Genomic DNA, 13,456 nt, shown 5'->3' on the forward strand with positions numbered 1-13,456 from the left:
TCAAATAGGGTTCTAATTATGAAAATATTCACAAACCTTAATAGATCTCAGAGAAAAAGGTGCAACTTTCACTTTTGCTTTGATACACAGTTGGAAGTATAAAACAAATTCCATATCCTGTCTCACTGCTACAGAGATCGAACAATTGAAGTAGGAAGAAAAACCTCAAACCCAAAGTAAAAAACCACTCAGCAGAACTTAAAAAAAAAAAAAAATTAAATGAATACCCATTGCTTTTAGCAGTGCATATTTTAAATCTTTATATTTCTAAATGTTGGAGAAACCCCCCAAAATATAATCTCACAAAAAAGTATTCCCTGATCATCAAATAGGGTGCTTGTTGTACTTTGCCAAAAGTTCTGGTATCTGTGAACTCCTTGCCCTTTCTGTGCTGCAAGCACTGATACCAGCATCATAACCAATTTAGCTAATTGCATCATTTTATGTAACTAAATGTCTCTTATTTTTCTCTTCACACCATTATCTGCTGTGCACTGTGACTTTGTCTAGTTATATGGTATTTGTGTTTCACTCAGGGCTGGGTTTGTACCTGTGTATATGCTTTGTATTGAAGGTGCAACCTCTTGGAGAAGTTGTGTTTTTCTAATGACATATTTCCTTATATTTTGGATTAGAAAACACGTCTTGAATGTACTGAACTTTAATGATAATTTCTGGTGAAGTCAAATGAAATTGCCTGGTTTACAGCCATTCTTTATTTTGAGACAGTTTTTTTTTTCTTTCTGCATAGCTGTCTTTATTTGCAGTCTCTGGATGTCTAGGGCTTTGGTTATGGGCACTTCTTATTGTTACATTTATCAAATTCAATCAGAATAGTTCAGTGGGATAGAATGATTTGTAAAAGCTTTATACTGCCTAAAAGGGGTGCAGTTATTTATTACATTCTTAATTTTTAATTTGATGATATTGTGAAATTTTGCATGTACTTCTGGTTTAACATATAATTCCACCGGTTATCCAAAGAGCTGCACTGTTATTGGGCATATAAGCTCAGTTCAGATCTTTCTGTTGTCTTAAAATCCAGTACCCTACAGTATTGTTTTGAATGTTTGCCATGTTTGTGTGCTCAGGAAGGGCCTGGCAAGCCAACCATATGTAGGTAGCATGCCAAATAATAGCAGAGAAACTTCCTAAGCAGGTTTCTTTCCAGTGACCTGTTTGTTGTTTAGGACATGCAGAGATTATCGATCGAGCAGCGAGAAGGAAGGGTAAATTGATCTGATAGTGAAATGATGCATTTTTTGCTGAGCAGGGATTTTTCTGACGGAGAAGGAACAAATTGACTTATTGGTTAATTGAAGGGGAGAATTGACTGGGAGAAACAGTGAGAATTTGATGAATGTCATCTGCAGGAAAGTAGGGTTCTTCAAATATATGTATAAATAAACATTTATTTATTTTCTCATTTGTCTGCCTCTTACTTAATGTGTAATAGAGATGGGTGGCTTTACATTGACTCTTTTTGGCAAGATGGGTAGGCTGACTTTGTGTGAAACCTTTTCTCTTTTTAAAGATGACTGGAAATGTTCCTTCATTGAAGTCTGCAAAAGTTTGTTGCTGCTGTTTTTTCCTAAAGCTATGCGTTCTGTTTCAGTTTATTAAGTCTGCCAGTGTATGTGTATGCTCTTTGTCACTAGCTGCAGTTGTCTAATCCTGGCCTGGGTTTTAATGCATATAGGGCACCTAACTTCCACGGGAAACAACAAGAATGAAAAAGTTTTTTTCTTTAAGTAATCTTCCAGATTTCACTAGGCAACTCTCTGTATTGGTAGGACCAGAACTGCTCCCGTAAGTACAGCCACTGGTCTTGCATCCTTTGAAGAGCGGACCATGACTTGTTCTGTTTTGCAGGTACAACAGTAGTCTTATCTGTAGTGACAGCTTCTAAGTGCTACAGCAATAAAAAAAATAGTAAAAGTGATACCAACAACACTCATACTAGTAGTAATAAATAGTTACATATTGGTGCCACATACATATTAATTACCCCAATGCTTAATTTAAAATCTAATTAATTTAGAATTAATTTCCTAATTTCTGTCTGGATGAGGTTGCCATAACCTTCATATGGTGCCTTTAGGAGACCAGAACTGTTTTCATTCCCATTTTACAGGAATGGCATTGAAGGCATCCAAAACTGTTTTCTGAGGACTCGTAACTCTTAGAGTGTCCTCAAAGAAGTTTCTGTTCTCTCTTGGAAAGACTGTGTTTTTAATGGGGTTAGGGAAGAAGCCTATTTAGGAAATATTCCATGTTGTGGGGCAGCAAATAGCTGAGTCCCCAGGGACCAGTGTGGTTATTGGAGCTTAGTGTTGCAATGTTACAATAATTTCCCTCTTGCAATGCCATTACCATGGGGATTGTGGGGAAACTGAATGCTAGGGACTGATCTGACTTGTGAAGAAACTGTGTCTGTCCTCCTTCTCTGTGTACCCTTCCAGACTGCTCAGATGTGCAATGGCCTTATTTTTATAATTGTTAGGAAGGAGTCAGCTGCATTTACAGCAGGGATATTGTAGGAGTGAGCTCTGTGAAGAAATAATAGTAGAGATTTTAAACTCCCAAGAGGAGAAAGAAGGACCTTTAATTAGCAAATAATAGGTTTAGCCCATAAACTACTCACAAAAAAAAAAGTCACCAGGCATCAGAAAGGAAAGGGATAAGCAAAAATCTTCAAATAATTTACACATTAAAAGAATTCTTTTTTGTGTCTGGGGCATTGCTTTATTTTGAAATACATTTGTTATTTTAAAAATAATGGAACAGCTTCTCTTGAAGACACTCATCCCAGAGAGTGACACTTAACACTTGTATGTTGTTGAAGCTTGTGACTTGGGGGGAAGGGTGTTTGGGAAGGGTGTGCAGCTGGAAAATATCTTCAAATTTGAATTCATAATGGGAAACTTATAAACATACCAGAGCTGAACAAATTTTTCAGTGTGAATAATTTATATGACAATATCCCTCATAATATCAGGCTGCTGGAGTTCTGTGGGATGGCTGGCACTGTTTGACTGACAGGAGGAGAGGTGTCACCATCACATGATAACCTTTGCTCTGTCTTGCATCGACTGGGATATCACCTTGAAGTGAGCCAATCCATCATCCTGCTAAAGAAAAGATAACAGCTGGCTTTTTCCATAAAACAAAAGAGTTTGATTGAAGGAAGCATTTCTCCATTTACCTCCCTAATAACTTAACAAGTTTTCCCTAGTAGAAAGTGGAACTTTAGAAAGTTTCCTGCAAAATCAAAAGCTTGCCCACAGATTGACTGTTAAATGTGCGCTGTGTGTTTGTCAGAAATGCTCTAAGTGATACTGAAGCTGACAGAATACAAGCAGGAGCTGACAACTTCACTCCAGTTTCAGCTGATTAAAGGCTGCAGGGGCCTGGGGGCCCCATCTCGGAAAGAGGACCTCTGCAAATGCACCAGAGCACTTCCAGTCTGCACATTTTCATTGGCTGGCTCAGAGTACTACAGGTATTGCACTCAGTAATCAATTTCTGCCTCAAATTTTGGAGTATTTGAAAACCAATAGAGAAAATAAGTTAAAAATGCAAATGAGGATCACCTTACTTTTTGTATGCATATTATATTATGTGCAACAAACGGCAGTGTAAAATGCAAGAATTGCATGTGTGTACATTTAGAGCCATTTGCGGCTCTAAAGCACAACTTAAATCTTGAGGTTGGGTCCTCTCATAGCCTTCTCCCCATTCCCATACCTATCATGCATATTGAGCTCTTGCAGGCTGAGCATGCTGGCTGCTCAGTTTCAGAGCTCTTCCCAAGGCCCTGTAGCCAAGGTGTTCAAGTATAACCAGGGATCCAGCATGACCTAATCAGAGCCATTGAAAAAAAAAAAAAGAAATTATCAGGATCAAAGAGTGCTTGGCACTGCCTGGAAACAAGAGATGGATCACAGGTCCTGCTTTTCTGAATGTTTTCCTTTATAATTTCCAACTCCTACCAAGTCTGCAGTGCTTGTGTATGCTGTATGTACCTTGTGCTTTAGCCTATGCTGAATGAACACCTAATTGCGGAAATCTTTTCCTCTCTGTTCTTTCACAGGTCAGTTTTGTATGGTGGTGGTTTTTTTTTCCCTTCATTCCATCACTAATGCAAAGAGAACATGGCAAACAAATATCCTCTCCCAAACATGAATAATAAAATACCACTTTTTAAAATATTTTATTTTACCAAAATAAATAGTGAATTTTTCCTTGCATTATTTCTTCCAGGACCTTTCTGTTAAACAAGACAACTGCATTTCCCCTTTCTTCCCTAAATTTAAATGTCAGTCTTGCTTTATTAGTACCAGAAGTCAAATTCATAAAACTGCTGATTAAAAAATTCATTCAATCTTTAGAACACTTTGGCAAGGTACTTTTAAAAACACTTGAAAATAAGTCAGAACTTGTGGCTTAATAATCAGAACTGCAAGCACAAAATATAGTAAGTCAAGTAACAGACATTTGTTAACTTTTTTTATATTATTCCATTAATATATTTTTAGAAATGCTAAATATTTAAAGCTCCAGACCAAGAGCTATTCTTAGGGTGATTTCTTCCCTTAAGTTGAGCTCAGGTAATGCTTTTGATCTCCATTTTCCATTCACCTAACTGAAAATTAATTTTTCACAAGTGGATATTTGCTGAGAGGAAGACACAGAAGATATGCCTCCAAATAAAAAGAATTAAGGAAATATATTTGTCTTGATCCCTTAGTTGTTTATAATAATTTAGACAAATTGTTGAACAGTGTATCAGTATATCAACAGAGCCTTTCCATAGTCTGAGTCATCTTGTATTGATTTTTAAATGGGAGCCAGAAAGACCTGGGGGCTTTTAAACTTCAGAACTCGAGGAATTTGTTAATTTCTCCACACTGAGCAATAAGAACCCTATACAGGCATATTTCAGTGTGTATGTATCTGGCTGTATGTATGTGTCTGCATGGTTTTTTGTATACATACATACACTTACTATTTAATATATACACATATATGTGTGTGTGTGTATATATATTTATATATACACTCAGGCATGTATAAAATACATGCCATACATGCAAACATGCATACACATACATGCATTGTCTTAGTCAACTTTTCTCCCAGTCTCCTTTGAGCTTTTCTTTTGTGGTTTTAAATCACTTTTTGATTCATTTAAGGCTCTGCTGGACCCATTAAATTCTGCCTCAGATGGTATATCAAACTTGCTTTAAATTAAAAAAATTACAAAAAATAATTTTGAGGTAATAGAGAAGACTAATACAAAGATAATACAAAGCAATAACAAGAGAATATAATTTCTGTTACTGGAATAGTTTATTAAAAAAAAACCAAAACAAAACACAAACAAGAGATATAAATTAGAATCCTCACATTAAAAATGTGTCCACTTTTGAAGGGTGGTTCTGATGTTTTGCATAGGATTTGGACTGCCAAAAAAAGAGGATGAAGATGCTTATGAGAGAGACCAGGAAAGAGAGCTTAGGAAAGAAAATGTGCTCTGCAGAAGTAGTTCAGTTTGCATAATTTATTTTAAATATGGATCCTCTCTGGTGTGTGAGCACTCCCTCCCTCACCACCCCCACCCCCCTCTTTCTTTTAAAAATAGGAATTTCTGTCCTGCTTGCGTTCCAATATTCCAGTTCAAATAGGGTGCCTGGTGGTAGCTCAGCACTTGTGTACTTGACTACTTACTGCTGAGGAGCCTTGCTTGCCGGTAATCTAGATTTATGGTAAGTCTACCCTTTCCCTTCATCTACAAGGTCCAGGGACATTTGGGTAGCCAATCTGCCCTTAAATATGTCTCTGAGGAAATGGTGCTAATTAGTATTGGAATTTACAGCCTTTCATTTTATTGACTTGTCCTACTTTCTTCGATAATTAACTAATGAGTAAAGTAATGAGCTATGTTAGTCAGTCATGATGTTCAATTAAACAGCAAATCAATTATTGAAAATAGTTTCGGACAGCTCTGGTGTCGTCACAGGGAGAGTGTGTACGTGTGCGTGTGTGTGTGTGCTCACATGTGCTTTAAATGTGTGCCCTAGATGTGGCAGTGTCCCTCCCTGGAGGGCACCTGGCTCCTGGAGGGCTCTGTGATCACAGCCAAACCAGACCAGTGGTCCCTCTTGCTTGCCGTGCCCATGCTCTATTCAGCTGTGCTACAGAGTGTCCTGACACTGCACCTTCACAAGCTGAGTTTATCTGTAGGGGTTCTCAAAGCCAGAGAAAGATTGCTGTGAATTAGGGAGCACTTTTCCCAATGGGGAGATTGGATGTTACAAAGCAGGTGTTTCTGTTCACTGGTGCGACCCCTCTGCTCTTTCTTGGCACATGCAAACTTTCCCACTGGTGAGCAGGGTCACCTGTCCCAGAGCTCAGAATTACAGCAGCAGGGACTGACACACAAATGTGTGTCCTCAGAGCCCTATCTCTCTTCTGGCCACAACAATATCCACAAACAACAGAGAGGTTGGCAGAGAGTTTAGGGTTTTTCCCCTTTGAAGGCTTTGCATAGCAGCCTGAGCAGCAGTTGTCCACGGGAAGAGGCTTCTAGGACCGTCATGTCGCGAGTCCCCTGCACCAAACCTGGGGAAGCACACACAGTCTTGTATGGCCAGTGGCAGGTCAGGTCACAATTTTCTGGGGCAAAGCCATGACATTGGGCCTGGTACAGGTGTCTGTTCATGCAGCACAGACAACTTCTTTTGGCATGGGCCTGGCAAAGACCTTTGTTGGCAGGATGAGAAACAGGCATTCATTATCTCCCTTATCTGGTGAGTTCAGTTTTGTGTAGGAAATGTAAAGGGCAGTTCCAGAAAAGAAAGGTGTAGCTGACATCATCATTCACTAACTTGCTGGCTGTTTAGGTTTAATTATTCCTCTTTTGGAACTTTTTACCCTTCCTGTTTCCTTCAGGTCTTTTGCTTCATCTTGTCTTCTGCAGGAGCTGGTAGCATGGTTGCACCTGCTGCTCATGACTCTTCAGGATTTCACACTCACCTTTCTGGCACCCACCTTAGCTCTGTTTGGTGTTGGAGTGTACCACAGCATCATTCCCTCATCCAGCAAGCAAACCTGTCCTGAAGCTTCAGAAGTCTGTGAACAACTTTAACTGTGCTGTGCTCTACTCACACAAATAAATTTTGGCTTGCTCTGTCAAAAGACTGCTTCGTTTTGGACAGCAGCGGCTTTTAGAGAGGACTGTAATATTGCATTAGGCAAAAAGAAAAAAAAAAAAAAAATTTAAAAGATAAGGTCACTAGACTGAAAGTTTGGGTTGGGATCAAAATTTTAACCTAATATCATTCAGATATGCTACCAGAAAGAACATTCTGGAACAGCTCTGTTTGAGTAGCAAAGCAGCACAAATAGTACCGTGCTATGCTTGTAGGTTCTCTAGTCATAAAAAATATTATTTAGTAATAACAATAACCACCTAATGATGTTTTTTTTCAAAGATAGTGAGCATGCAGAAAGCTCCCCCTTGCCTTCCAAATTCAGAAGGAAAAGCAGGCCAGTGAGCAAGCTGCACAAATACAGAGAGAGGAGATTAAATGCACTGGCCTTAGCCATCCAATTGAATCATGATTCATTAGAGAAAAAACAAGCCGAAAGAAATCAAAGACAGTTCAAAAAAGGCAACATAAAGTTTTCATTTCCAAACAGTTTTAATTCACTGTTTGTGCTCTTTACTGAGAATATGCAAGGAGCACAAACATTCCCATATGATTTAAATTACAATTTACATATGAATTACATTAGAAATATGAGCTACACTAAAGAGATAATTAGTGCTGTCCTGGGTTATGTGAGCACAAACAAAATTAAATAAGAACAATTTCAAAGCCAAGTTTTGTTTTGCCTTTTCAACTAAGCTGGTTTAATCAGTGATAATGACTGAAATAAATCCACTACATACAAAAAAACGCACAACGTATCATACTGTGTGAAATGTCATTACTACATCCTGTGCTTTGGTAAATCTCACAGTCAAAAAGGAATACAACATCCCCAGTGGGACGATACACAAAATTTGCTCCTGCTGGGTGCTCAGCACTGGAGGTGATAGTCCCTAGGGCTTGCAAGGACGCAGGACCCACAGCAGGCCAGCATTGCTGCACCACTTCAGAGAGAGTAACAGAGAGGGGAGGGCTGTGAGGGTGTGTGACAGGGATTTTTTTTAACATGACATATGAATGAGAAAGAGCTGCCACAGGAAAAAAAGGTCAATGTTAGCAGAGAGCAATGAGAGGGAGGGGAGATGGAGAATCACTGAGCAGAGGAGGGGGACAGGGGAAGAAGAGGAGAAAGTGAGAAGGATAAAAAAACCACACAGAAGCCAGCTACCTGAACATCAGTGCCTCAGCCCCTAAATAGAGCTATGGTTTATGACTACCTTGCCTAATGAGCTAAACTCTGGTGACCATAAAACTGAAATATAATTATGACATTAAAGATGCCTATATTTGAACTTAATTATTAATTAATTTAATGAGAGAATAGGAGGTTGTAAAATTGCTAATTAAACGGCTCTGTAAAACTGCAGACGGCAGAGGATTTACCAAATGATGAATCCCACAACAGTATTTGGGCTATATCAATATTCTATTAATATACAGTATGCCAGAGGTACTGGCTAGTACGCTACTCACAGTTAAGCCGATGTGACAGGCATACAGATTGAAAGAAAATGAAGGACATAAAATTCCAGGTGACAACAACCTTGAAGACGATCTCTTCCCCCACCTCTGTGGCAATTTCTGAAATCAGTTAAATAAACTCTGAAATGCAGGATAAAAATCAATCTTACCATCGCAAATGTGAATAAATTGGCTTGAAGCAAAGGACCCACCTATGGCCTTTGGGCACTGTGGTGCTGTGTCGCTCTCTGCTTGTGAGCGGGAATGGTCAGAGCGAATCTGGACTTAAGTGCAACAGAAAGGGAGGGATGCAGCATGAGTGAGTGTGTGTGTGTGTGTGTGTGTGTGCATGCTCACAAGTGAAAGAGAAGCTGAGCAAGAGCAAAAAATAACTGTCCCCGTGTGATTAGTGAAATTAAACTCAAGTGAACCTTCAGGGGCTGAATTCGAACCTACGGGAGACAATTTTAGAGATTCCCACATTGCACTATCAGCATGTGAGGAATTTTGTTGTAAGATTGGAGTGGCAATGCCATTTGGATGACATTAATTTAAAAATACAGGGAAGGGGCGCAGGGAAATGTTTTCTTTTAGCACTAAGTCTAATTCAAGGAACAACAAAAGAAAATGCATTGGGGTATCTAGCCCTGCATATCTCTAAATGTCAGTCATGACTAATTACTGGGATAAAAGAAAAAGAATAAATTCAAATATCCCTTTTGTAGGAAACAATGAAACACCTCTGGGCAGTGTAACAAAAAACATGAATAACACTAGGTTAACTGTAGGAGGTACATTTTAATATTTGCATGAATCCTTAGAACTGTTGCTTTTTATACCTGCCATGTGGCATAGCTTTTCCTTTATACATTTTGGTTTTTAAATGCCCTGTTGACATCCACAAGAAGGAATTTAATAAATAATACCAACAAAATCATGTGGGAGGGGACTTGCCTTTCACTCTAAGGGATTCAATATAGTCATTATAGTAACATCTCCCACTTCTGAAAATGAATGGAGGATCTTGAGAGCAAGGACAGGAGTTGTATGCCCAAGTCCTTTTTCAGTTCTGAAGAAACTACATAAATTCTCAGTGCCTCAGTTTCTGCCTTCTAAGCTAGGAATAAAGGCAATTTTGTGCCATTTGTCATTCATGTTTCAGAACAGTAAATGGAAACTTGCACGTAATTTCTGAGGAAATGATCTCTAGAAGTTGCTTTTTATTGGCAGGTTTGGGAAAAGACTTTAGAAGTGTCACTCCTTACCTTTTTTTTTTTAATGTCCATCTTTGTTTATATAAGCAAGATAATTTAAAGCAGCTATGCACTTCACATGATGGTCTTGTTACCTTGTCTCAAACACACAGTATTCAATCTCTTGATGCTCAGAACCTTCACTGGTGGGTTTTGTATGAGGATCTGCAGCTGAAAGAGCTGCTGCTTTAAAAAACCTTGATCCCAATTTAGAAAACTACTCTGGCTGGTTTCTATCTTATTATATGTGCAATTAATAAATATGAAAGCTTCTATGCATTTATCATCGTTGTATCATGCCCTGCAGTTTTATAGATCCAGTTTCTCAAAAAGTGACTTCATCTACCAGAAATAAAACCAGACAGACTTCTTCTATTGTATAGTCAGCTATCAAACCTGCCCCTTGACTGGAGGCTTTTATGAGATCTGAATTGTGCTCTTTCTCAGTTTTCAAGCGTAGCAAGACAAGCAATGAGTTAAAATTGGTGGGTTTATAGTAAAAAGGAATTTCCAAACAGCTCGTCATCAGCACGTTGCAGGTTAGACATCTAGAGCACCAAAGAAATTGCCTCTATCTCCACCAGAACTACCCCATGGTTAACTTTATTACAACAAGGTCTCACTCTTTGCTAGAGAAATTCAACTTGCAGCGGAGTGGCTGGCTTGAAACAGAAGAGAAAGTAAGGCACAAAATCTGGGGATGCCATTACCTCCAAGTTCCCTCGATGCAGCCATTGTAGCAGCCCCCTACGAGAATAGAAATATTCGAGAAAGGCTAAATACTGGTTAGTTATTGTCCAATCAAAATCCAGTTGATATTTTCTGTGATACTTGCTGCCTTCCAGTTATGAGGAGATCCTGGGTGAGGAGTGTGAGAAGTCCAGCCAATAGCTCTAAACCTGAATTTCATGGTCATCTTTGTAAGACTGGTCACTACAGACCCTGGGAGAAACTTCTTTTGTCTTGTTTCTCTGCTCGGAGGGCTGGGGGCTGGTCACTGTCACCTGTCAGTGATTTTAGGGCTGAGCAGGGGCAGACGTCTCTCTGGGTGCCAGCAGCAATGGTAGTAGTGCTGCTCCCAGCCTTGCGTCGCCTATCACCCCAAAGTGGGTCACAGCTTGAAAATCTCTAGGATTGCACATTCCTTAAACTCTATGGGTGCCTGTCAAGCTTGATTACCAGGAGAGAGCTCCAAAGTGAGAGCAGTTGTGATGAACCATCACTGGTACTGCAGGCGTACATTAGGGTCTCACTGTGATACTTGTGAAAAGTTTACAAACCCAAAGCTTTCACTGATCTGATTTAATTTGAGGATTTAAATTTTAATCTGAGGATTTAAATTGTTTGTTTTAATCATTATTTAAATCTTCAAGGAGGTTAACTTGGTTTATGTTATCTTGTGCTTTTGTTTGCATTTGTCATTTTTGTGCCCTTTAGAAAGCTTTCCCTTTTTCAGTTGGTTGGTAAACTCTAAAATATGTGACTAAATGCATCCTACTAAGTAAGCTGCTCACTTTGTGTATTTGTTGCTGATCAGTAAGATATTTTATATCTTTGCCCATTCAATTAGCCAGGGTTTTAGTTTAATATAATTTAACTTCTTTTTTTACATTACAGAACATTAGAATATGGTGAGTGGTGTAAGTCTTTTTCATTAGGTGAATACTATTTTAGTTTTGGTATTTGTGTTAGAAAATATTTATAAACACCTCACAAAATCTTTAAACAATTTAAGGAAAAAACACTTTAAAATAGCTCTCCCTAAGTAAATAAATCTGTCCTAAACCCAATGGATGTGTAGAAGGAAAAAATATATTTACTTAAACAGATATTGTTGTCACTTAATTTCATATCTGCTGTATGCATTATAACATAAAGAAAAAGCCAAGACTTTTTTTAAGCTTCTAATTGTTTTTGAATGCCAATTTAATTTTTCATTGAGAAGAACTAATTGAATACATTGAAATCAAGATAAAAACGTTTATAATTCCTGCAAACAAAATTTCTGCAGTCAAAAATTCTAAACTGAAGTAAAAAATTGCTGAATTTATTTTTTATTTCTTTATTAGTGATTTCGCATGATAGTGTTTTGAATTCTTTTTAAAACCTCAGTGTGAGACTAACACTGCTTCCAATCTTCACAACCTTGCAGAGACAAAAATACATACACAAAAGTAATAAAAAAATAAGTTTCTCACTCAAGCGTGAAGTCTGCAGATCTGAAAGTTGTACTTTGAAGATAGAGGACTACTGTATTTATCAAAATGCAAAAGAATTTTCATTAGTTCCTGTCACTGCTAACTTTCTTTAAATCAAAAGAAATGGCACAGAATGAATAACAGAGGAAATATATGCATTTAGCTTTTCCATGTCAGGAAAACAGGTCAATTATTACATTTGGTGTGAAATCTGAAAGGTAAAAGGTGTTCTCCCATGTATGCACATTACCAGTATGGCAAAAGTTTGGAGTGGAATTAAATTAACAACTTTGTTGTTCCACAAGGCGAATAATCCAGCTGGCTCCCCAAACTAGCTGAAAGAGGCTAGCAGCAGTAAAATACATAAGCATTTTAAAGACACAGGGATCAAGTAGATCTGTGCAGCATTGAGGTGACAGGTACCTTAAGATTACAGGATGTTGAAAGAAAGAACTGTTAATTTTTTATTACTTTTCCACAAGATCAGAAGTTTTTCTGAAGAAAGATAAAGGAGAACTTTGGGATCTACAATCTACAGAAAACTCTTGCCTTTCATTTTGCCACCAGATCACACCTTTGTATTAATCTCTGTACCCAGCTGTCCTCACTGTTTATCTAGGAACAACCTGTGAGGTCCATACCTCATTTAGATAACTATCAAAAACCCTCCTCCAATATAAAACTGTTTAGAGGACAGCAAGCAGGTTTCAGCTGATGAAAAACTGCTGTGAATTCTATAAATATTTTTCTTCAAGGAATTGCACAGTTTCATATAATGCCATGAGGAAGGTTGAAGCCTGGAAACACTTCATGCTTGTCATGTCCTCGAAAAATCTAGCTGGGTACCTCTCTTGTGCTCCAAATCACAAACCAGACAGCACCATAAACAAGAATGAGTCAATCTTTCTGCTCCCAAGCTCCAAACGTGTTAATCTTTTCCTGACTCCATGAGTTTTGATTTAAGTCTGGAGGAAAAGGAAGGGGAGGAAGCAACCTGACCAAGGTCTCAAGCTGGGTTCCCAGCAAGGTGTCTCACAGTGTCCTTCTGCTGCAGTAGTGTGTTTTGACTACAGCTTGTCCAACTGAGAGAAGGCATCAGGAATAAAATCACTCTACAGACGACCAGGATAGCTCTTTAGTCCACTTTTTTCCCTATCCATGGTTGTTAGTCATGTTATGCGTGATTGCCAAACTATTTATAACCCCAGTTGGTCAGAACAGTGCTTAAAAACTGTTCTAAATACAGCTTCCCTGTCCTAGATTTAAGTGGTACTATTCATACAGTTAAAACTATGTATCTGTGTAAGTGCTATTCTGCATCTGTAGG

Source organism: Corvus brachyrhynchos, unplaced genomic scaffold (genome assembly GCF_000691975.1).
Source record: "Corvus brachyrhynchos isolate BGI_N302 unplaced genomic scaffold, ASM69197v1 scaffold100, whole genome shotgun sequence".
In the NCBI taxonomy this organism is placed as follows: domain Eukaryota; kingdom Metazoa; phylum Chordata; class Aves; order Passeriformes; family Corvidae; genus Corvus; species Corvus brachyrhynchos.